We start from the raw sequence: 25,336 nt of genomic DNA, 5'->3' as shown, positions 1-25,336 counted from the left end.
GACCAATTTGTATTCTGATGGCAAGTGCTTTCTCAAGATATTCTTTGGCTTTGTGATATTCACCAAGAGATGTAAACACAGTTCCCAAGTTTCCGTAATCTGCTGCTTCTCCTTGTTTGTCACCAATTTGTATTCTAATGGCAAGTGCTTTCTCAAGATATTCTTTGGCTTTGTGATATTCACCAAGAAATTGAAACACAGTTCCTAAGCTTCCGTAACCTGCTGCTTCTCCTTCTTTGTCACCAATTTGTATTGTAATGGCAAGTGCTCTCGCAAGATATTCTTTGGCTTTGTGATATTGACCAAGAGATTCAAACACAGTTCCTTAGTTTCCGTAATCTGCTGCTTCTCCTTCTTTGTCACCAATTTGTATTCTAATGGCAAGTGCTTTTTCCAGATATTCTTTGGCTTTGTGATATTCAGCAAGAGATTTAAACACAGTTCCTAAGTTTCCGTAATCTGCTGCTTCTCCTTGTTTGTCACCAATTTGTATTGTAATGGCAAGTGCTTTCTCAAGATATTCTTTGGCTTTGTGATATTGACCAAGAGATTGAAACACAGTTTCTAAGTTTCCGTTTGAAGTGGCCTCACCCCATTTGTCACCAATTTGTATTTTGATGGCAAGAGCTTTCTCAAGATATTGTTTGGCCTTGTCATATTCACGAAGAGAGTTAAACACAGATCCCAAATTTCCGTAATCTGCTGCTTCTCCTTCTTTGTCACCAATTTGTATTCTAATGGCAAGTGCTTTCTCAAGATATTCTTTGGCCTTGTGATATTCACCAAGAGAGTTAAACACAGATCCCAAATTTCCGTAATCTGCTGCTTCTCCTTCTTTGTCACCAATTTGTATTCTAATGGCAAGTGCGTTCTCAAGATATTCTTTGGCTTTGTGATATTCACCAAGAAATGTAAACACAGTTCCTAAGTTTCCGTAATGTGCTGCTTCTCCTTGTTTGTCACCAATTTGTATTCTAATGGCAAGTGCTTTCTCAAGATATTCCTTAGCCTTGTAATATTCACCAAGAGAGTGAAACACAGTTCCTAAGTTTCCGTAAACTGCTGCTTCTCCTTGTTTGTCACCAATTTGTATTCTAATGGCAAGTGCTTTCTCAAGGTATTCTTTGGCTTTGTGATATTCACCAAGAAATTGAAACACAGTTCCTAAGCTTCCGTAACCTGCTGCTTCTCCTTCTTTGTCACCAATTTGTATTGTAATGGCAAGTGCTCTCGCAAGATATTCTTTGGCTTTGTGATATTGACCAAGAGATTCAAACACAGTTCCTAAGTTTCCGTAATCTGCTGCTTCTCCTTGTTTGTCACCAATTTGTATTGTAATGGCAAGTGCTTTCTCAAGATATTCTTTGGCTTTGTGATATTGACCAAGAGATTCAAACACAGTTCCTAAGTTTCCGTTTGAAGTGGCTTCTCCTTCTTTGTCACCAATCTGTATTGTAATGGCAAGAGCTTTCTCAAAATATTCTTTAACCTTGTCATATTCACCAAGAGATTGAAACACAATTCCTAAGTTTCCGTAATCTGCTGCTTCTCCTTGTTTGTCACCAATTTGTATTCTAATGGCAAGTGCTTTCTCAAGATATTTTTTGGCTTTGTGATATTCACCAAGAGATTGAAACACAGTTCCTTAGTTTCCGTAATCTGCTGCTTCTCCTTCTTTGTCACCAATTTGTATTCTAATGGCAAGTACTTTTTCCAGATATTCTTTGGCTTTGTGATATTCAGCAAGAGATTTAAACACAGTTCCTAAGTTTCCGTAATCTGCTGCTTCTCCTTGTTTGTCACCAATTTGTATTGTAATGGCAAGTGCTTTCTCAAGATATTCTTTGGCTTTGTGATATTGACCAAGAGATTGAAACACAGTTTCTAAGTTTCCGTTTGAAGTGGCCTCACCCCATTTGTCACCAATTTGTATTTTGATGGCAAGAGCTTTCTCAAGATATTGTTTGGCCTTGTCATATTCACGAAGAGAGTTAAACACAGATCCCAAATTTCCGTAATCTGCTGCTTCTCCTTCTTTGTCACCAATTTGTATTCTAATGGCAAGTGCTTTCTCAAGATATTCTTTGGCCTTGTGATATTCACCAAGAGAGTTAAACACAGATCCCAAATTTCCGTAATCTGCTGCTTCTCCTTCTTTGTCACCAATTTGTATTCTAATGGCAAGTGCGTTCTCAAGATATTCTTTGGCTTTGTGATATTCACCAAGAAATGTAAACACAGTTCCTAAGTTTCCGTAATGTGCTGCTTCTCCTTGTTTGTCACCAATTTGTATTCTAATGGCAAGTGCTTTCTCAAGATATTCTTTGGCTTTGTGATATTGACCAAGAGATTGAAACACAGTTTCTAAGTTTCCGTTTGAAGTGGCCTCACCCCATTTGTCACCAATTTGTATTTTGATGGCAAGAGCTTTCTCAAGATATTGTTTGGCCTTGTCATATTCACGAAGAGAGTTAAACACAGATCCCAAATTTCCGTAATCTGCTGCTTCTCCTTCTTTGTCACCAATTTGTATTCTAATGGCAAGTGCTTTCTCAAGATATTCTTTGGCCTTGTGATATTCACCAAGAGAGTTAAACACAGATCCCAAATTTCCGTAATCTGCTGCTTCTCCTTCTTTGTCACCAATTTGTATTCTAATGGCAAGTGCGTTCTCAAGATATTCTTTGGCTTTGTGATATTCACCAAGAAATGTAAACACAGTTCCTAAGTTTCCGTAATGTGCTGCTTCTCCTTGTTTGTCACCAATTTGTATTCTAATGGCAAGTGCTTTCTCAAGATATTCCTTAGCCTTGTAATATTCACCAAGAGAGTGAAACACAGTTCCTAAGTTTCCGTAAACTGCTGCTTCTCCTTGTTTGTCACCAATTTGTATTCTAATGGCAAGTGCTTTCTCAAGGTATTCTTTGGCTTTGTGATATTCACCAAGAAATTGAAACACAGTTCCTAAGCTTCCGTAACCTGCTGCTTCTCCTTCTTTGTCACCAATTTGTATTGTAATGGCAAGTGCTCTCGCAAGATATTCTTTGGCTTTGTGATATTGACCAAGAGATTCAAACACAGTTCCTAAGTTTCCGTAATCTGCTGCTTCTCCTTGTTTGTCACCAATTTGTATTGTAATGGCAAGTGCTTTCTCAAGATATTCTTTGGCTTTGTGATATTGACCAAGAGATTCAAACACAGTTCCTAAGTTTCCGTTTGAAGTGGCTTCTCCTTCTTTGTCACCAATCTGTATTGTAATGGCAAGAGCTTTCTCAAAATATTCTTTAACCTTGTCATATTCACCAAGAGATTGAAACACAATTCCTAAGTTTCCGTAATCTGCTGCTTCTCCTTGTTTGTCACCAATTTGTATTCTAATGGCAAGTGCTTTCTCAAGATATTTTTTGGCTTTGTGATATTCACCAAGAGATTGAAACACAGTTCCTTAGTTTCCGTAATCTGCTGCTTCTCCTTCTTTGTCACCAATTTGTATTCTAATGGCAAGTACTTTTTCCAGATATTCTTTGGCTTTGTGATATTCAGCAAGAGATTTAAACACAGCTCCTAAGTTTCCGTAATCTGCTGCTTCTCCTTGTTTGTCACCAATTTGTATTGTAATGGCAAGTGCTTTCTCAAGATATTCTTTGGCTTTGTGATATTGACCAAGAGATTGAAACACAGTTTCTAAGTTTCCGTTTGAAGTGGCCTCACCCCATTTGTCACCAATTTGTATTTTGATGGCAAGAGCTTTCTCAAGATATTGTTTGGCCTTGTCATATTCACGAAGAGAGTTAAACACAGATCCCAAATTTCCGTAATCTGCTGCTTCTCCTTCTTTGTCACCAATTTGTATTCTAATGGCAAGTGCTTTCTCAAGATATTCTTTGGCCTTGTGATATTCACCAAGAGAGTTAAACACAGATCCCAAATTTCCGTAATCTGCTGCTTCTCCTTCTTTGTCACCAATTTGTATTCTAATGGCAAGTGCGTTCTCAAGATATTCTTTGGCTTTGTGATATTCACCAAGAAATGTAAACACAGTTCCTAAGTTTCCGTAATGTGCTGCTTCTCCTTGTTTGTCACCAATTTGTATTCTAATGGCAAGTGCTTTCTCAAGATATTCCTTAGCCTTGTAATATTCACCAAGAGAGTGAAACACAGTTCCTAAGTTTCCGTAAACTGCTCCTTCTCCTTGTTTGTCACCAATTTGTATTCTAATGGCAAGTGCTTTTTCCAGATGTTCTTTGGCTTTGTGATATTGACCAAGAGATTCAAACACAGTTCCTAAGTTTCCGTAATCTGCTGCTTCTCCTTCTTTGTCACCAATTTGCATTCTAATGGAAAGTGCTTTGTCAAGATATTCTTTGGCTTTGTGATATTCACCAAGAGATAAAAACACAGTTCCCAAGTTTCCGTTTGAAGTGGCTTCTCCCCGTTTGTCACCAATTTGTATTTTGATGGCAAGAGCTTTCTCAAGATATTCTTTAGCCTTGTCATACTTACCAAGAGAGTGAAACACACTTCCTAAGTTTCCGTAAACTGCTGCTTCTCCTTCTTTGTCTCCAATTTGTATTCTAATGGCAAGTGCTTTCTCAAGATATTCTTTGGCTTTGTGATATTCACCAAGAGAGTCAAACACAGTTCCTAAGTTTCCGTAATCTGCTGCCTCTCCTTCTTTGTCACCAATTTCTATTCCAATGGCAAGTGCTTTCTCAAGATATTCTTTGGCTTTTTGATATTGACCAAGAGATTCAAACACAGTTCCTAAGTTTCCGTAATCTGCTGCTTCTCCTTGTTTGTCACCAATTTGTATTCTAATGGCAAGTGCTTTCTCAAGATATTCTTTGGCTTTGTGATATTCACCAAGAGATTTAAACACAGTTCCTAAGCTTCCGTAATCTGCTGCTTCTCCTTCTTTGTCACCGATTTGTATTCTAATGGCAAGTGCTTTCTCAAGATATTCTTTGGCTTTGTGATATTGACCAAGAGATTCAAACACAGTTCCTAAGTTTCCGTAAAATGCTGCTTCTCCTTGTTTGTCACCAATTTGTATTGTAATGAGAAGTGCGTTCTCAAGATATTCTTTGGCTTTGTGATATTCACCAAGAGATTTAAACACAGTTCCTAAGCTTCCGTAATCTGCTGCTTCTCCTTCTTTGTCACCGATTTGTATTCTAATGGCAAGTGCTTTCTCAAGATATTCTTTGGCTTTGTGATATTGACCAAGAGATTCAAACACAGTTCCTAAGTTTCCGTAAAATGCTGCTTCTCCTTGTTTGTCACCAATTTGTATTGTAATGGGAAGTGCGTTCTCAAGATATTCTTTGGCTTTGTGATATTCACCAAGAGATTGAAACACAGTTCCTAAGTTTCCGTAAGCTGCTGCTTCTCCTTCTTTGTCACCAATTTGTATTGTAATGGCAAGTGCTTTCTCAAGATATTCTTTGGCTTTGTGATATTCACCAAGAGATTGAAACACAGTTCCTAAGTTTCCATAATCTGCTACTTCTCCTTCTTTGTCGCCAATTTGTATTCTGATGGCAGGTGCTCTGTCAAGATATTTTTTAGCTTTGTCGTATTTAGAAAGAGATAATAACAGAGTTCCCAAGTTTCCGTACGAAGTGGCTTCTCCCTTTTTGTCACCCATTTCCCTCATGATTTTTATGGCTTTCTCATAAAGTTCCTTTGCTTCTTTGTATCTATATTGCTGTTTACATATTTCAGCCATTGTTATTGTTAGATTCCTTTCCTCGTCTTTTTTACTACACTTGCGGTAAATTTCAAGAAGTTCCCTGCCGTAGATTAAGGCTTTTGTATAATCAGGGATATGACAATACGCAATGAAAAAAGTTTGATAAATGCAAATGTTGATTAAATTGAAAAGTTCTCCCGCTTTTAGTACTTCGTGATTTAGGCAGATCAAACATTCTTGGCAGACCTCAATGGCCTTTAGACCACGATCAGTGTTGGGAAGGAAAGTAGCAACCACCAAGCCAATAGAGATGGCTTGTAAAATGTCTGTTATGATGCCCATGGCGTCCCTTTCTATAGGCCCTATCAAGCGGATAACAGGAATCAAGATTTGTAGCTATTTCGAGTAATAATATATTTGTGTACGTCTTTGTACCTGGTTGTCTAAGTAGGTAATGGTGAATTCAAAGCTGGGGGTAGTCCTGTTATGGATTTTTTCATAGGGGAGCAGAAATAGTCCCAATCTAAACAAAAGAAAACTGATGAAGATACGAGGCCGTTGGTTGAATGCAGTTAGTTGTCTTGGCGTGTGTGAAAACCGTCGTGTTGATCATTTCAGGGTAATGCGTTTTTTTCTTAGAGTTGCATTTGCCTTTTTGTTTTTCATTTTTTTTTTCCAGCAAAAATCACCGTTAAAGTTGAGGCTGCTTACTTGTCTTTCTTTTTTTTTAGCTAAGTATTGTTATGACTTTTTATCGATCCCAAAATTATTTTATCAGTCTTGAGTCCTTCAAAATCTCTACTCTAGCCTATTAATAAAAATGTGGTCGTGCAGATTGCGTCCGATCAGTAAAAGAAAATCACACTGAACATAGCCGACCTCACTCACATTCATATTTTTTTAAAAAAATATATAATAAAACTATGTATCTGGTGTGCGACTGCTAATTCCAGTTCTGGCTACTCTACTCAAATGACGGTGATAATTTAACTGTTTAATGTTTCCCGTTTTCTCCAATCATTGAGCTCGCGAAAGTCCCCCTTTTTTTCCTCGAAAGTGCAGAGCGACTGTGAAAGTTAACGTGATGATTTCAGTCCAATATGAATAACAAAGCTAAATATGATTTGCACTCACCACTTTTGCTGAGTCACTAGTATGGAACAAAAACCAATATGCGCCGAAAACGATAATATTTCCTGTAAAAATTGTCAAGTGGGAAAAGTTAAGCAGATTTTTACTCCAAAACAGTACCTCCAAAAAAGAATTCGTTTGATTTATTTCTTCGCGTGACTTACAGCACTCAAAAACTGAAGAAAATCAGTCACGCGATTCATAAAAAATCTCTTTCAGTGTAAATTGAAACTATTAAACATCGCTTTCAAATACACGTTTTATGTGTATGAAACAGTATCAATCACGAACAGCTTAAAGTTTACAAACTTACCGTGTGCAGTCTCTCGATCCTTGGACGAAATTAAATCAAAAGTGATAGAGACTGAAGAGCAAAAACAAATGCAAATTAAATAGTGGAATTAATTACTGATGGCAAAATCCAATGCCTTTTAAAGCATATTGCGTTGTTGACTATATTTAATAGATTGAAATGATTATTAAGCCCAACAAAGTCCTTTGTTGTATGGTTTTGTTTTCATTTCGGTCTTGATCGTGCTTTAAACACAATAGGTAATTATTTCTGTTCACAGACTTTATAATTCAACTTAAAAGTTTCGGTTACGTGGTTTATGCCTATTATATACAATCTCAAAACGAAAGACTGTTTACTGTGTGGACCTTCCAACATAAATCGTGGCATCTTTGTTTGCTCTTTTGAAGTTTGTCAAGTTTTAAAACTATATGCCCCTCTACTAACTATGAGTTGATTAATGAATAAAGTTTACATTCCTCGCCTTCCTTTCATGGAAACTAACTGACTTGCTCACAAGACAAATACGACAACTAAAGACGAATGGCTTTTGCCATCGTTCTGTTGTAATTCTTCATGTTTGTTATATGCGAGTCCTCATTTCATAAGTTACTTTGCACGATTTCATTGAGTTCCTTCTGCCGCCGTCTCATGGTAACAATATCAATTGACAGAACTAAAAACTTTCTCTTTCTCACAACAAACAATTGAGTTTGGGATTTATTATCACTGCATGATTGGCTGAAGGTCGTGGCTATTATAATCGAGCTCTATATTATTCTAACTGGTTAAGACACCAGACGATGCAAAGTGAAACTACGAAAACCACTTGATGGGTTCTCGATATCTCGAGATAACACTGATTATCCTAATACGTCATGCATGGAAGATCTATTTTGAAGTTGGCGGAATATGCCATTTTGAAGTTGGCGTAGACTTGGCGGGATATGCAAGATAAGCTGAAAATCACGGCGGGATGTTGAATGCGGGATGTAGGATTCGGGATAAAAATATCTTGGCCTGAGCAGCATGTGCTCATTTCAACCAGGAAATGCGGGATGAATTTGATATTGAGGGGCGGGATGTGGGATAAAAAACAGCAAATCTCAGTCACTCAATGCCTGGAGAAGTAAATTTACCTTTCGGCAGTGTTTGGAAACACTAATTAGTTTGTAAGACAGTTTTCCAATCGCGTTTCGGTCACACCAGCGTCATTAACTATAACTGGTTCAAATTAGTCTTTAATAACATGACGTTAAAGTTAAAAGTGATTCCTGATTACGGTCGATGCTACGGCAACAAATTCTCCCAGGTTCTTTCTTTGCATTCAAAAATTAGATCGACTGCAAACAGTTTACTTAATGATTTCCGTCTACTATGGATAACAAGGCTATCAAAATAGTGATTTATACTCACTGGTTTTGGTGAGTCGACCACAATGAAACCAAAATGACTAGGCGTCAATAACAGGACCTTTTTCTCTGAAACGTAGAAGAGGGGGAAAAGTTTAGCAAATTATTACTGCGCAAACGATGCTTCCAAACAATTATTCGCGTGACGTAATGTTCGCGTTACTCACTAATAACTCTTACAAGAAAAAGAAAAGCAGCCACGCGATTCATGCAAACCTCTCCTAGTGTAAATTTAAAGTACTAAAAATCAGCTGTACTTATTATATGCGCACTCAACGCTATCAGTCATGCACAGACAGCTTACATTTTATAAACTTACCGTGTTCAGTTTCTCGGTCTTGTGATGAAAGTGAAACAACGGTGATAGAAACTGAAACAACACTGGGGGGTTTTCCTGCAAGACAATGAGAGGTCCAATAGGAAGTCAAAACAATATAAAATTGAAATATATTTTAAACGTTGAGCAAAACAATTAAATAAAAACATTCGAAAATATGTTACATTTTGTCTTTCCTATCTGCACTCTTTGTCAAATACTGACCGTTAAGTCTAATAGCTTTCAAAGTACATTGAGTGTTTGACTATATCTAATAATCAGTGTAATGGTTATCAAGCAAGACAAATTTCTTTGTTGTCTGTTGTTCTTCGCTCTTTGGTTTAACCGTGCATAAAACACTATAGGTGTTAACTCAGTTCTGACTTATTGGTTAACCAACTTAACTGTTTCGCTTAAGTAATTTTAAATGAACTGTTCATGATCGCAAAGCGAAAGATTTTTCACAGTCCTAGACCATCCAGCATAAATCGCATGAATCTCTCGTGAAAGCTGCTTTTGCCATCGATCTGTTGTAAAATATGGAAGACCGTGAATTAACTTATCGTCAGTTTGCACTTTATAATATACTTTGTGCGATTTGGGCGAATTCATACTTTCGTTTTCCGATGGTAACAGACATCAGATCTGACAGAGCCAAAAACTTTGTTATCTACTAGAAAGCGGTAGAGCCTGCAGTTACTCCCCTCTTTGTGATTGTCGGAATATGGTCGCTATTGTAATCGAGCTATATATTATTCTAACTGGTTAAGATAGAAACCAGACGATGCAAAGTTAGCACTGAAGAGCTGTACTAACCACGGCGAAACTTAGCTTTTTAAAGTGAAACTACGAAAACCGCTTGAGGGAGTTCTAGATATTTCTACGAAACACTGATTATCATACTACATCATGCATGGACGGATGTATGTCGAAGGTTTTAGAGTGTCAAAACATAAGCTTTGCGGGAGGCGAGAAAAGCTGAAAATAAGCAGGCGGGATGTGGCCTGAGCAGCAGGTGCTCATTTCAACCAGGAAATTCGAGATAAATTTGATATCGAGGGACAATGAATGACAAAGCTGAACTTTTTTTGCGTTTGGAGGACGCAGTTCATAATCTTGTGTATAGTGTGGTTTCAAGGTGACCTATTTAGACATTTTTTCTTCGAACGTCTGCATTTTCTGCGCCATTTTGAATGACGTCACACCTCATATGCGCAAAGACTATCACACACCTCAAGGTTTTCGTTGTGGTGTGAGCAAGTCTGAGCATCTAAAGACTACCTCGTGGTTTATAGTTTATTTTGTATGTTCATGAACACGACTTTAAATGGTCGTGGCTTTAGGATGTTTTCCGTGGGAACAGCTGTGTTTCATTGGCTGTAGTTTGATGTGGTTAGTGCAGGTTGCACAGGGGCTGGTACGCTTTCGCGAGCTAAAATTTATCGGCCTGAATGTTCGGCGCGGGTTGCCCAATAGAGCGAAGGGAGTCATTGTAATTTCGCTAGCCAACATTTATATGGGCTTGAACTGATTGATGTAGGAAGCATTTCAAAGTTAAGCATATTGTCAGGGATTGTCAGAAACCAAAAACGACTGCATTGCACTTGCATTGTACTTGAATTGTTAGAAATACACTTGAATAGGGTTAACAGACACCCTGTTGTTGCTTTTTCAAGACCAAAAGTTAGTATACGAACAATACCGGTCAAGAATCGGCTTTCATAACCATTTCGTGAATACACAGGAAGTCTTATCACATTTTAAGGATCAGTTATGAAATATGATGTGCGTGGCCTCAATTACGGACAACGATGTCGTATTGTGGAGAATTTGCGACAATTCTCTGACACGTAGGAGCCAAACCACCCCCCAAATGTTTCGTCAGTTCTTGGGTATTTCACATTATTTCGCATTACTTAAAGAGTATTGACTCTTTCTACACCAAACTTGGCAGATGAGCAGGACACCTATTGCCAATTATATTTACGTGAAAAATGTCAGTTAATGTCAAAGTTGTGACGTCACAGTGATGACGTCATGTTTTCTGCCATTTTTGAAGTTTTTAATATGCAAATTTTTTACAATGTGTTCGAAAGAACACGTCAAGGGGAGTTGAAACCTGAAAAAATTTTGTCCATATCGCAAAAATTAAATGAAATATGGCATTTTTAAATATGAAAAATAGCTCTGTAAAATATGGGATCCCCCCTTGAGAAAAATCCCCAAATTGGAGCCGTAATTTTGTTCCAGCAAATGCAGCTATGTTGCACATGTGATGTGCCAGATGACTAAAGCAAAAATAAAGAAGAAAATCGGAATAAAAAATTATCCCTCTAGTGTTATTGCGTTAAAATTAGTTTCGTTACGGCATAACCTGTGACGTCATCCGTTTTTTTACTGTTAATACCATCCTAACAAAGCCCAAAATCAAATTTCTAAAACCATACGATTTTTTACAACATCAAACTTTCTATTTTTCTAGATTATTAGCCTTCCTAGACTAAAACTGAGAAAAATAAACCAGAGAGACTGACTTAAGAAGGACAGTATGTAGCAAATTTCGGGGGGGGGACAACAACAAAATTTTTAACTTACCATATCTCGAAAAATAATCATCATAACAAAAAACGGTTTCCGGCATTTTACTCCTCTAGTCAAGGCCTTTCCAATGACATAATCTTTTTATGAGAGTTTACAAAAAATTATAGCACGTTTTGGTGACGTCATCAATTATGACGTCATAATCTGACATTTTGTCACAACTTCCAAATAAAAATAAACTGGAGAACAAAGAAGGCTCATCTGCCAAACTTGGTTCAGAAATATATAAAAGAAGCAAATATAGCCTTCATGAAACATTAGGGGGGTGGTTTGGCCCCTACGTGGAGCCAAGACGTTAATTTTCATGCCAAAATTGAAACATGTCGTTACCCAATAAAAAATGAGGAATTATGAGGTGATGCTTTGGTCGACACAAATGATGTGCTGCAAAGTGTATATAGGGCAAACGACTGATGTGAAGCAAAATCTAGACCCTACAATTTTTGATGTCATTGATTCGATAGTCATTTTCTGGTAATTAGAGCATGCACGAAACGATACAACGTGGCGTAATAGTGGCGCTAACGGACTAACGTAAGTAGACTAGCTATTATCTAAACATACCAACAAATATAGCCTATGTTGCGGGCGTAAACGGGGACGTGGTCGGGATCGGGATGCAAAAAAAAAAAAAAACCCGAGAAAGAAAGGGAGCAGCACCCTATTCCGATAAAGACGCTCGTTTCCAATAAGCATCCCAGTTTAATTTCCTCAACCCGTAAAATTCAAAAAAAAAAAAAGAAAAAAGGACGTTACGCACACACAAGTACGCAGTGCGGAGCTATTTTTTTCTTAGACGCGATAATCGCTCCTTCGAATGTTTACGATAAACCAGTTCGCGATTGCAAATGTTTGCTTACATTTGTTCTTCAAGCTTAAAATAATGTACGTTAAAAAAACACTTTTACAAATTAGCTTTGACGCTGAAACCAATTACTAGTTAATGTGAAAATCTTTAGCGCGAAATTAGAAGGCTTATGTAAATATTTTTGTGAGTCTACGGAAACAGGCGCCGTCACGCCACGTATCAACAAATTGTATTTTATACGGCGGACCTCAAAATAAAAATATATCTGTCTGTAAAAACTCGATTGCTGATGAAAAATGTTGATTTTAGTAATAGCCAGAGGTTGAAAGTCAGCAAGTGAAATCATTTAAAGTATATTTATTAGTGACGGCGTGGAACGCATTTATAATCTTTGATTACTACTACCTTACCCACTAGTTTTCGTGAGTCAACAGAGTGAAACCAAAACTAACACGTCAGTAACAGGACCTGCTCCTCTGAAAATAAGCAAAAGGAAGATATTTTAGCGAATTATTACTACACAAAACGTGCTCCCACGCAGTCATTCGTGCTACTTAATAATTCGCGTGACTCACTATTGGCTATTCACTATTAGTCTCTTCCAGTGTAAACTCTAGATCTTGGGTATGTGCACGCTACTAGTCACAAATAGCTTACAGTTTATAAACTTACCGTGTTCAGTTTGTCAGTCTTCTGATAAAAGTGGAACCTAAAGTAATAGAAACTGAAACAGCACTGAGGGAGTTTCCCTGCAAGACAATAGGAGGCCAAAACAAATTAAAATTGAAATAAGTTTCAAACGTTCGGCAAAACAATCAAATGAAACATTCGAAAGCAAGTTACATTTTTTCTATTCCCATTCCTTGCTAAACACCGACGGTAAAGTCGAATAGCTTTTAGAGCATACTGGGTCTTTGACCATGGCTAATAATCAGCGAAATGGTTATCAAGCTAGACAAAGTTCTTTGTTGTTCGCTCTTTGGCTCAACTGTGCATAAAACACAATAGGTTTTAAACTCAGTTCTGTCTTATAGATTAACGATGCTTTGGTATGTAAAGGCAAACGATGCAGCTTGCAATTAATCATCACTTTATGACTGTCTGAATGTCGTGGCCATCATAATCGAGCTATACATTAATCTAACTGGTTAAGACAAAAACCAGACGATACAAAGTTAACTAGAGCTGTACTTACCAAGGCGGAACTTGCTTTGGAAAGTGACACTACGAAAATCGCTTGAGGGGTTCTAGACATTTCAAGGAGACACGGATCATCATAATACGTCATGCATGGAGGATGTATTTTTAAAGTTTCTGGAGTTTGAAAACATAACCTTGGCGGGATGCGGGAAAAGCTGAAAATCCAGGCAGGATGCGGGATGTGGGATTCGGGATGAAAATATCTCGGCCTGAGAAGCATGTTCTCATTTCAACCAGGAAATGTGGGATAAATTTGATATTGAGGGACAGGATGTGGGGTGAAAAACAGCAATTCACGGTTACTTAGTGACTGAAGAAATACATTTACATTTTTGTCCTATCTGCATTCTTTGTTAAATAGAGACAGTAAAGTCTAATAGCTTTCAAAGTATACTGGGTTTTTAATAATCAGTGACCTGGTTATCAAGCTAGACAATGTTGTTTGTTGTATGTTGTTCGCTCTTCGGCTTAACCATGCATAAAACACAATAGGCCGATGTTAACTCAGTTCTGTCTTATTGATTAACCAACAGAAATGTTATGCTTATGTAATTAACGCACTGTGCATGATCGAAAAACGAAAGATTGTTGACAATCCTGGACCTTTCAGTATAAATCTTGGCATCTTTGTTTGCTCTTTTGAAGCTTCTTGGGCTTAAAAACCATTCCTGTTTACTATTAAACTCTGTGTCCGCTGATTAATATAATTTACATTCCACGCTGGTTCCTGTCATAGACAGACTGACTTGCTCTGAAGAGAAACAAGGCAACTAATGAAAGCTACTTTTGCCATCATTCTGTTGGAAAATATGGAAGACCGTGAATCAACTTTTCGTCAGTTTTCACTCCATAAAGTACAAAAGCACTACGATTTGATCGATTTGAAACTGTCGTTTTCCCATGGTAACAGACATTAGAAATAACAGAGCCAAAAGCTTTGTTGTTTACTAGCAAACGATGGAACTTGGAATTGATCATCATTTTATGATGGTCTGAAAGTCATGGCTGTTTTAATCGAGCTATATATTATTCTAACTGGTTAAGATAGAAACCAGACGATGCAAAGTTAGCTAGAGCTGTACTTACCACGGCGGAACTTGCTTTGGAAAGTGAAACTACGAAAACCGCTTGAGGGTTCTAAATATTTCGAGAAAATACTGAGTATCGCAACACGTCATGCATGGAAGGTTCATTTCGATGTGAAATGTCAACACATGTTGGGAGGCGAGATAAGTCAGTTTAAAATCCAGGCGGGATGCGGAATGCGGGATTCAGGATAAAATATACTGGCCTGGCCTGAGAAGACATGATGTGCTTATTTCAACCAGAAAATGAGGGATGAATTTGATATTAGGGACCTTACGCATACACGACGGCTACGGCGAGGACGACGCCTGGTAAAAAAAATGTGTTTCTATTTTACTTTGGCATTAATTTTCTCATTTATTTAATTAGATCTATCCAGTGTGTCTGTCGGTATTAAAACTTGCCCCTACTGAATATGCTACAAACGTGTTCAGTTCCAAATAGAAATACGAAAAATTAGCCGTTGTGGTTCGCGTTCTCCAGACAAAGCAGAATTTGGTCATTTCATGATCACGTCGTAGATTTGCAGGGGACGGCAAAGAAATGTACCAAGAATTATAACGCACGTGAGCAGCCATTGTTTTGCTCATTAAAACTTTTATTGGGTGACGTTCTCGTTGCCGTTGCCGTCGTGTTTTGCGTAAGATCCCTATTGAGGGACGGGATGCATGATGAATACCAGCAAATCACGCCTGCTCAGTGACTGAATTCATCAATATACCTTAATTGGAATCTCCGATGAGACACGAAGGACGCGTTTTGAACTTCTCAATCGCGCTTCATCTATAGTCACAACAGCGTCATACAGTAAATATGATTAGAAACTGGTTCTGATTGTGAACATAAAGTTTCCAAAGCAGGATCAAAATGATGGTCTGAGCTCTTTCTTTGTGTTGAAAAAGTAGATCGAATGAGAACAGTTTACTTGATGATTTAAGCCTACAATGAATAACAAAGCTAAACTCGTTTTATACTCACTAGTTTTGGTGAGTCAACAGAGTGAAACCAAAACTAACACGCGTCAGTAACAAGACCTTTTCCTCTGAAAATAAGCAAAAGGGAATAAGTTAAGCGAATTATTACTGCACAGAACGGTGCTTCCAAGTAATCATTCGTGTTACTTAATAATTCGCGTGACTCACTATTGGCGCTTACAGCAGGAAGAAAATCAGTCACGCGATTCAAGAAGTCTCTTCCAGTGTTAACTCTACATCTTGTGTACATGCACGCTATTAGTCACAAATAGCTTAATACAGTTTATAAACTTACCGTGTTCAGTTTGTCAGTCTTCTCATGAAGTGGAACCCAGAGTGATAAAAACTGAAACAACACTTAGGGAGTTTCCTTGCGAGACAATAGGAGGTCCAATAGGAATTCAAAACAAATCAAAATTGAAATAAGTTTCATACATTGTGCAAAACAATCAAATAAAATCATTCGAAAGTAGGTTACATTTTTTTCATTCCCATTCTTTGTTAAACACTGACGGTAAAGTCCAATTGATTTCAAAATATATTGGGTTTTTGAGCATAGCTAATGATCAGTGAAATGGTTATCAAGCTAGACAAAGTTCTTTGTTGCATATTGTTGTTCGCTCTTTGGCTTAACCGTGCATAAAACACAGTAGGTGTTAACTCAGTTCTCATTTATAGATTAACCAACATAAACGTTTCGGTTATGTAACTAATGCATAGTGCATGATCGCAAAGCGATCTTGGACCTTTCAACAAAAATCTTGGCATCTGTGTTTGCTATTTTGAAGTTTCTCGGGCTAAAGAACCGCTCCAGTCTACTATTTAATTATTTGTTGGCTGATAAATACAATTTACATTCCAAGCCTTCCAATCATAGACAGACTGACTTGCTCTAAAGAGAAATAAAGCAACTAATGAAAGCTACTTTTGCCATCGTTATGTTGTAAAATATGGAAGACCGTGAATTAAGTTTTCCTCAGTTTTCGCTTTATAATGCACTTTGCGCGATTTGGTTGATTTGAAACTCTCGTTTTCTCATGGTAACAGACGTCAGAACTGACAGAGCCAAAATCTTTGCTATGTAACAGCAAACGATGGAGCTTGTAATTAATCATCACTTTGTGATTTTACGAATGCCCTGGCTATCAGAATCCAGCTATATATTATTCTAACTGATCGTTAGAAGCCAGAGGATGCAAAGTTAATTAGAGTTGTACTTAACACGGCCGGCAGAACTTGCTTTGAAAGTGAAACTGCGAAAACCCGATTGAGGGGTTCTAAATATTTCGAGAAAACACTGATTATCATACTACGTCAGGCATGGAAGCTTTATTCGAAGTTTTTGGAGTATCATAACATAAGCTTGGTGGGAAGCGAGATAAAGTGAAAATCAAGGCGGGATGTGCAATGCGGAATGGGGGGTGCGACATTCAGGATAACATATCTTGGCTTGAGCAGCATGTGTTCATTTTAACCAGGGAATGCGGGATAAATTTGATATTAGGGGACGGGATGTGAGATGAAAAACAGAAATTCACGTTACACAGTGACTAAGGAAATTAATTTATCTTTCGGGAATGTTTGGAAACACTAATGAGTTAAAGAGTAGGGGTTTATAAAACATGCCAATCGCATCATATATTAACACCGATTCAAATCAGTCTTTAACTACATGACGTCAGAGTTGAAAGTAATTGGTGATTACAGTCGACATCACGGCTACAAAATCTGCCAGTTTTTTCTTTTTGTTCAAAAAGTAGAGCAACTGTGAACAGTTTACTTAATGATTTCAGTCTACTATGAATAACAAAGCTATAAAAAATATTGATTTATACTCACTGGTTTTGGTGGGTCGACCACAATGAAACCAAAATGAATACGCGTCAATAACAGGACCTTTTCGTCTGAAAAGTAGAAGAGAAGGAAAAGTTAAGCCAATTATTGCTGGGCAAACGATGCTTCCAAACAATTATTCGCGTGACTTTATTTTTCGCGTGACTCAATAACAACTCTTACAACAAGAAGAATAACAGTCACGCAATTCATGCAAACCTCTCCCAGTGTAAATTTAAAGTATTAAGAAATCGGCTATGCTTGTTAAATGCGCAGACAACGCTTTCAGTCATGTACAGACAGTTTACAGTTTATAAACTTACCGTGCCTAGTTTCTCAGTCTTCTGACGAAAATGAAACCAAAATTGATCGAAACTGAAACAACACTGGGGGTTTCCCTGCAGGACAATAGGAGGTCCAATAGAAAGTTAAAACTATTTGAAATTTAAATATGTTTCAAACGTTCTGCAAAATAATCAAATAAAAAAAAAATTGAAAGCAAATTATATCTTTTTAGTCCCCATTTTTCGTTATAGCTTTCAAAGTAGATTGGGTTTTTGACCACAGCTAATACTCAGTGAAATATTTATCAAGGTACTGAGACTAAGTTCTTTCTCGTATGTTGTTCGTTCTTTGTCTTAACCATGGATAAAACACAATAGGTGTTAAGTCAGTTTTGTCTTATAGATCAACCAACAGAAACGTTTCGGTTATCTAATTAATACACTATTGAAGGATTGTTCACTGTCCTGGACCTTTCGACACAAATCTTGGCATCATTGTTTGCTCTTTTGAAGTTTTTCAGGCTTAGAAACCACTCCAGTTTACTATTAATTTAACTCCGTGTGGGCTGATTAATAGAATTTACATTCCACGCCGGTTCCTGTCATAGACAGACTGACTTGCTCTGAAGAGAAATAAGACAACTAATGAAAGCTACTTTTGCCATCGTTTTTTTGTAAAATATGGAAGGCCTTGAATTAACTTTTCGTCAGTAATTACTTTATAATGTACTTTGTACGATTTGATTGATTTCCAACTCATTTTTTCGGTGGCAACAGACATCAGAACTGACAGAGCCACAAACGTTTTTGTTTAGTAGCAAACAGTGGACTTTGCAATTGATCATCACTTTATGATAGCTTGAATTTCGTGGCTATCATAATAAAGCCTATAATAGTATTCCAACCGGTTAAGATAGAAACTAGACGATGCAAAGTTAGCTAGAACTGTACTTACCACGTCGAAACTTACTTTGGAAAGTGAAACTACGAAAACCGCTCTAGGCGTTCTAGAAATTTCGAGAAAACACTGATTATCATAATACGCCAAGCATGGAAGATGTATTTTGAAGTTTCTGGAGTGTCAAAACGTAAGCTTGACAGGATGTGAGATAAGATGAAAATCCAGGCGGGATGTGGAAAGCGGGACTCGGGATGAGAGCAGCATGTGTTGAGTTCAACCAGGAAATGCGGGATAAATTTGAAATTGATGGACGGGATGCGGGATGAAAAAAAATTACGGTTACAAAGTGACTGGAGGAATCAATTTACCTTTTGTGAGTGCTCCGAAACACCAATGAGTTAAAAAGGAAGATTTTTTTTTTTAAACAGATTGCCAATCGTGTTTCGGTCACACGAACGTCGCTACTTATAACTGGATTTGATTAGTCTTTAAATACATCGCTCAGAGTTAAAAGTAGTTAGTGATTAGCTTCGACGCTGCGGTCACTAATTCTCTCAGGTTCAGACTTTGCATTGAAAAATGAAATTGACTGTGAACAGTTTACATAACTATTTCAGTCTCCTATGAATATGTTATAACTAAGCTAAAATCATCATTTATACTCACTAGCTTTGGTGAGTCACCAGAGTGAAACCAAAACCAATACGCGTCAATAACAGGACCTTTTCCCCTGAAAAGTAAGGAAGGACGGAAAGTTGAGCAAATTGTTACTACTAAAAAACAGTGATTCCAAACAATCATTTGTGTGACTTAATTTTTCGCGTGACTCACGTTTGGCCCTCACAGCAGGAAGAAAATCAGTCACGCGATTCGTGATGTCTCTTCCAGTGGAAACTCTAGATCTTGTGTATGTGTACGCTACTAGTCACAAATAGCTTACAGTTTATAAACTTGCTGTGTTCAGTTTGTCAGTCTTCTCCTAAAAACGGAACACAAAGTGATAGAAACTGAAACAACACTGAGGGAGTTTCCCTGCAAGACAAGAGGACGTCCAATAAGAAGTCAAAACAAATTAAAACTAAAATAAGTTTCAAACGCTGAGCAAAACAATCCAATAACAACATTCGAAAGTAATTTACATTTTTCCATCCACATACTTTGTTGAATACTGATGGTTAAGACCAATAGCTTTCAGAGCATATTGGTTTTTTTTTAACATAGCTAATATTAAGTACAATGGATTTCTAGCTAGACAAAGTTCTTTCAATTGTTGTATGTTGTTGTTCGCTCTTTGGCTTACCCATGCATAAGACACAATAGGTGTTAACTCAGTTCTGTCTTATAAGTTAACCACCAGAAACATTTCGGTTATTTAATTAATACACTGATTTTTCACAATCCTGGACCTTTCCATACAAATCTTAGCATCTTTGTTTGCACTTTTAAAACCTCTAGGGCTCAGTAACCACTCCAGTTTTTTATTAAACTCTGTGTCGGCTGATTAATATAATTTACATTTCTCGATGAAACAAATAGTAGATCGACTGTGAACAGTTCACTTAATGAAAATAACAAAGCTATTACAATATTGATATATACTCACTGGTTTTTGGTCAGTCGACCAGAATGAAACCAAAGTGAATACGCGTCAATGACAGGACCTTTTCCTCTGAAAAGTAGAAGAGAACGAAAAGTTAAGAGATTATTACTGCGCAAACGATGCTTCCAAACAATTATTCATGTAGATTAACCAACGGAAATGATATGCTTATGTAATTAACGCACTGTGTATGATCGTAAAACGAAAGATTGCCCACAGTCCTGGACCTTCCAACATAAATCTTAGCATATTTGTTTGCTCTTTTGAAGCTTCTTGGGCTTAAAAACCATTCCTGATTACTATTAAACTCTGTGTTGGCTAATTAATAAACTTTACATTCCACTCTGGTTCCTGTCATAGACAGACTGACTTGCTCTAAAAAGAAATAAGGCAACCAATGAAAGCTACTGTCTTCATCGTTCGGTTATAAAATTTGGAAGGCCGTTATAGTTGACGTTTCCAAAGTTTTTACTTTATAACTTACTTTGTACGATTTAGTCGATTTTAAACTCTTGTTTTCCCGTGGTAACAGACATCAGAACCGGCAGAGCCAAAAACTTTGTTGTTATCTAGCAAACGGTGGACTGAGCTTGCAATTAACCGTCACTTAATGATGGTCTGAATATCCTGGCCATCATAATCAAGCCCTATATTATTCTACCTCGTGAAGATAAAAACCAGACGATGCAAAGTTATTAGCTTGAGCTGTACTTACCACGGCGGAACTTGCTTTGGAAAGTGAAACTACGAAAATCGCTTCAGGGGCCGTTCTCAACCTTTCGACGAAATACTGATTATCATAATACGTCATGCATGGATGTTTCGAAATTTATGGAGTGTCAAAAAGTAAGCTTGAGGGAATGCGAGATAAGCTGAAAGTTTAGTTATAGTGCGATATTGAATGCGGGATACAGGATTAAAACACGGCTTGGCGGGAGCAGCATGCGCTTATTTCAACCAAGAAATGCGGGATAGATTTGATACTGAGGGGCGGCGTGCGGGATGAAAAAAAAGCAAACCACGGTTACTCAGGGACTAGAGAAATTAATTTAGCTTTCGGTAATGTTTGTACGCACTGATGAGTTAAAGAGCAGGGGTTTTCAAAACAGCTTGCCAATCGCGTTTCGGTCACACCAGAGTCATATATTAACTGCCACTGACTCAAATCAGTCCATAAATACATGTTTGTGGTAGGCGTACGTTACCGTTACAAATTCTCCCGGGGTTCTTTCTTTGCGTTCAAAAAGTTTATTGAGTTAATGATTTCAGTCTACTATGAATAAAGCACTTAGAATATTGATTTATACTCACTGGTTTTGGTGAGTCGACCAGAATGAGACCAAATTGAATACGCGTCAATAACAGGACCGTTTCCTCTGAAAAGCAGAAGAGAAGGAAAAGTTAAGCGAATTACTACTGCGCAAACAATTATTCGCGTGACTTAATTTTTCGCATGACTCTTACAAAAAGAAGAAAATCAGTCACGCGATTCATGCAAACCTCTCCCAGTGTAAATTTAAAGCATTAAAAAATCGGCTATACTTGTTATATGTGCACCCGACGTTATCGATCGTGCACAGACAGCTTACAGTTTATTAACTTATTGTGTTCAGTTTCTCGGTCTTCTGATGAAACTGAATTACTACTGCGCAAAAGATGCTTCCAAACAATTATTCGCGTGACTCAATAATAGCTTTTACAACAAAAAGAAAATAAGTCACGTGATTCATGCAAACCTTTTCCCGGTGTAAATTTAAAGTATTTAGCATCGGCTATACTTGTTATATGTGCACCCAACGCTATCAGTCAAAAACAGGTGACAGTTTAAAACTTGCCGTGTTCTGACGAAAATGAAACTAAAAGTGAGACAATAGGAGCTCGAGGTGCAATATTAAGTCAAAACAAATTGAAAGTAATATATGTTTCAAAAGACAATCAAATAAAAACATTGGGAAGTAAACTACATTTTTTTCTATTTCCAGTCTCTATTAAATACTGACGGCTTGAAGTCCAATAGCTTTCAAAGCATATTTGGGTGACCATAGCTTGTAATCAGTAAGGTCAGTTATCAAGCAAGACAAAGTTCTTTGTCTGTTTTTCGTTCTCTGGCTTAACCATGCATAAAACACAATAGCTGTTAACGTATTGTGTTTTATGTTTCTCAAAGATTAACCAACAGTTTCGGTTATGCAATTAACGCACTGTGTATGATCGCAAAACGAAAGATTAATCACAGTCCTGGACCTTCCAACATAAATCTTGGCATCTTTGTTAGCTCTTTCGAAGTGTCTTGGGTTAATATTAAAAGCCACTCCAGTCTACTATGAAATTCACTGTCGGCTGAGATAATAGAATTTACATTCCAATCCTTCCTGTCATAGACAGACTGAATTACTCTGAAGAGAAATAAGACAACTAAAGAAAGCTACTTTTGCCATCGTTCTGTCTTAAAATGTGGAAGGCCGTGGATTGACTTTTCGTTAGTTTTCACTTTATGAGTCTGCATGCGAGCCAAGTGGCCCATCAGCCGGAGCTTATCCCGGTTTCTGTAGCATGAAGCGACTAGGAGTATTTCTACTCCCCCCTGGATGGGATGCTAGTCCATCGCAACTTTGTGCGATTTGGTCGATTTCAAATTCACGTTTTCCCATGCTAACGTACACAAGATCTGACAGAGCCAAAAACTTTGCGATGTAAAAGCAAACTATGGAGCTTGCAATTTTTCATAACTTTAAAATCATCTGAATTTCGGAAATTATTTGCTTTGAAAAGTGAAACTACGAAAACCGCTTGAGGGGTTTTAGATATTTTAAGGAGACACCGATTATCATAATGCGTCAAGCATGGAAGATGTATTTTGAAGATTCTGGGGTGTCAAAACATAAGCTTGGCGGTATGCGAGAATACGGGATACGGGATAAAAAGATCTTAGGCTGTGCAGAATGTGCTCATTTCAACTAGGAAATGCGAGATAAATTTGATATTGAGAGGTGGGATGCTGGATGCGGGATAAAAAAACAGCAAGTCAGACCTACTAATTGACTGAACATCTACCTTGGAAGCCCTGGTGAGACACATGAGCAAGAGGTTTTAAAACGGCTTCGCAATCGCGTGGCTATCTTTTGGTTTTAGTCATAATAGCGTCGTTAACTACAACTGGTTTTGACTTAATCATAATCTTTGTAGAAATTGTTACCTACGAATTTCTGACTGCGGCATGTAAAGTGTTTTAACACAGTGTAGCTCTGAGTAGAGATTTTCATAGATGAGACACGGCTTCCCTATCGCGCGCCCAGCTATTGGTTTTAGTAACACCAGCGTCGTTAACTACAACTAGTTTTCATTTGTTTTTAACTACATGGCATCAGAGTTAAAAGTAGTTAGTGATTACGGTTACAAATTCTCCCAGGTTCTATCTTTGAGTTCAAAAAGTAGATCGACTGTTAGTGATTTCAGTCTAGTACTATGGGCAAAGCTTTTAAAATATTGATTTACACATCATGATATACTCTCTGGTTTTGGTGTGTCGATCAAAATGAAACCAAAATGAATGCGCGTCAATAACAGTACCTTTTCTTCTGAAAAGTAGAAGAGAAGCGTGAAAAGTGAAAAGCGTGAAAAGTGAAAGCGTGAAAAGCTGATCATAAAATGGATGTCCAATATCAAACAAGTACACGGTAAACCAAGGCTGCATGTCTCTGTCAACGTATTATTTGGAGTATGGCTTCCATGTTGCGCGACTCCGTCGTCGCCGTCGCTGTCGCCGTCGTACGTACGAGCCCACGGGCAATACGGCTAGCCATTATAACCATGAGAAAATCAACTCATGGGTTTCTTTTTCTTTCCTGTCACGTATGGGGCTCCGCTAATATTTAGTGTTATAATCTAATGCGTGGCATGATATAGACAATAACAATGAACTAGTTTACCCCGGTGCGTGGCTTGAAATTTTTTTCACCCCTAAAAGGTACCCATATTCTTAAACAACACATCATCTCTAGCCTGCGCAGCTTGGCGGTTTTTAAGCAATTTGAGCGCGCTAAGAAAGCTGCGAAGCCGAGATAACAAGCCGCGAAACAAGCTACGCAGGCTACATTATCTCCTGTCATATTTTTTTCGGCTCAATACCCTAAAAGGAACCGAAAAAGCTCCCGCTGTGGACCTTTTGAGGCTGAACAACCGAGGTACAAAAACCGGCTTTTTAACCTCTAATAGGTACGACGAGCAATTCCCGTCCTTTCATGGGAGTCCCCCACTCCCGAGGGAGTTCCCGTGCGAGAACCTGCAAGATAGGGGGCAAACAAAATGGTACATCTAAATATATCATAGAGGGTCTCAATGGGTTTAACCGTCAGCCGCCAAACAGCCTAAAATTCAACCGTAAACCGCCAAAAAGGGCAATTTTTGCCGTAAACCGTCAAAAAAAGGCAGGTCAATGTTAACCTTCAAATGGTTTCATGGTCTTTCAAATCTCACTATTTTAGCGGCTCATCAGGGACTTCTGGCTCTCAAGGATCTTTAAACTTGAAAACCATTTCTGGCTCAGATATTCTCACCCTATAGTCTTTTCCACGATTAAATTTGTACCTATACACTGACATCGCAACGGGTGAAAAAGAGAATGATGTCAAACATCGGCCATGTCACTGTTATATGGTGGCTATTTTAAAACGAAGTCAAGCATCTCAGGTCTAATAACGGTTTTCCTAGTACCTTGCTAGTTTTTGTCTTTACATCAAGACAGTCTACTCTCGCCTCGAACTTTCTCTCGATATTAGAATCCCATCTCTTTTAGAGGTTAAAAAGAGAATGATGTCAAACAACAGCCGTGTAAGTCTAATATGGCCGCCATCTTGATGCGAAGTGTAACGTTTTCGGTCTGATGACTTTTTATGTCCGAGCTTGGTAGTTTTTTTGTGGATATCACAATATAAACCTTTCACGATGGTAGAATCTTATCTCTTCAACGGGAGAAAAAGAGAATGATGTCAAACATCGGCCATGTCACTCTAACATGGCCGCCATTTAAGGTATCATGGTAGGTGGATTGACAGTGTTTGGAAATCGCGATCTTACGCTGGCGTTTTGAAAGAAAACCCCATCAAACTATACATTTTCTGAAAGCTTAATAGTTATAGAATACAATCATATCTTTGAAATTTTCTAAAAAGTTATTGTCGCAGTGATATTAAAAGAAATACCCAGA

General features: G+C 37.8%; 1 long non-coding RNA gene and 1 pseudogene across 1 annotated transcript; both read right to left on the bottom strand.

The window, feature by feature from the left end:
• LOC145461465 (uncharacterized) overlaps window positions 1-25,336 on the bottom strand; it is a 107,493-nt pseudogene that overhangs the window by 4,005 nt on the left and 78,152 nt on the right.
• LOC145461980 (uncharacterized) lies at window positions 12,470-16,142 on the bottom strand. Its single transcript, XR_014041079.1, has 3 exons — window positions 13,448-16,142; window positions 12,925-13,001; window positions 12,470-12,728 (listed from the first exon to the last, which is right to left on the bottom strand). It is a non-coding gene; the product is annotated as an uncharacterized LOC145461980 (long non-coding RNA).

This window comes from Orbicella franksi, chromosome 1 (genome assembly GCF_964199315.1).
Source record: "Orbicella franksi chromosome 1, jaOrbFran1.1, whole genome shotgun sequence".
NCBI lineage: Eukaryota > Metazoa > Cnidaria > Anthozoa > Scleractinia > Merulinidae > Orbicella > Orbicella franksi.
The sequence above is the reverse complement of the archived record's forward strand: the minus strand, read 5'-3'. Positions and strand labels throughout refer to the sequence as shown.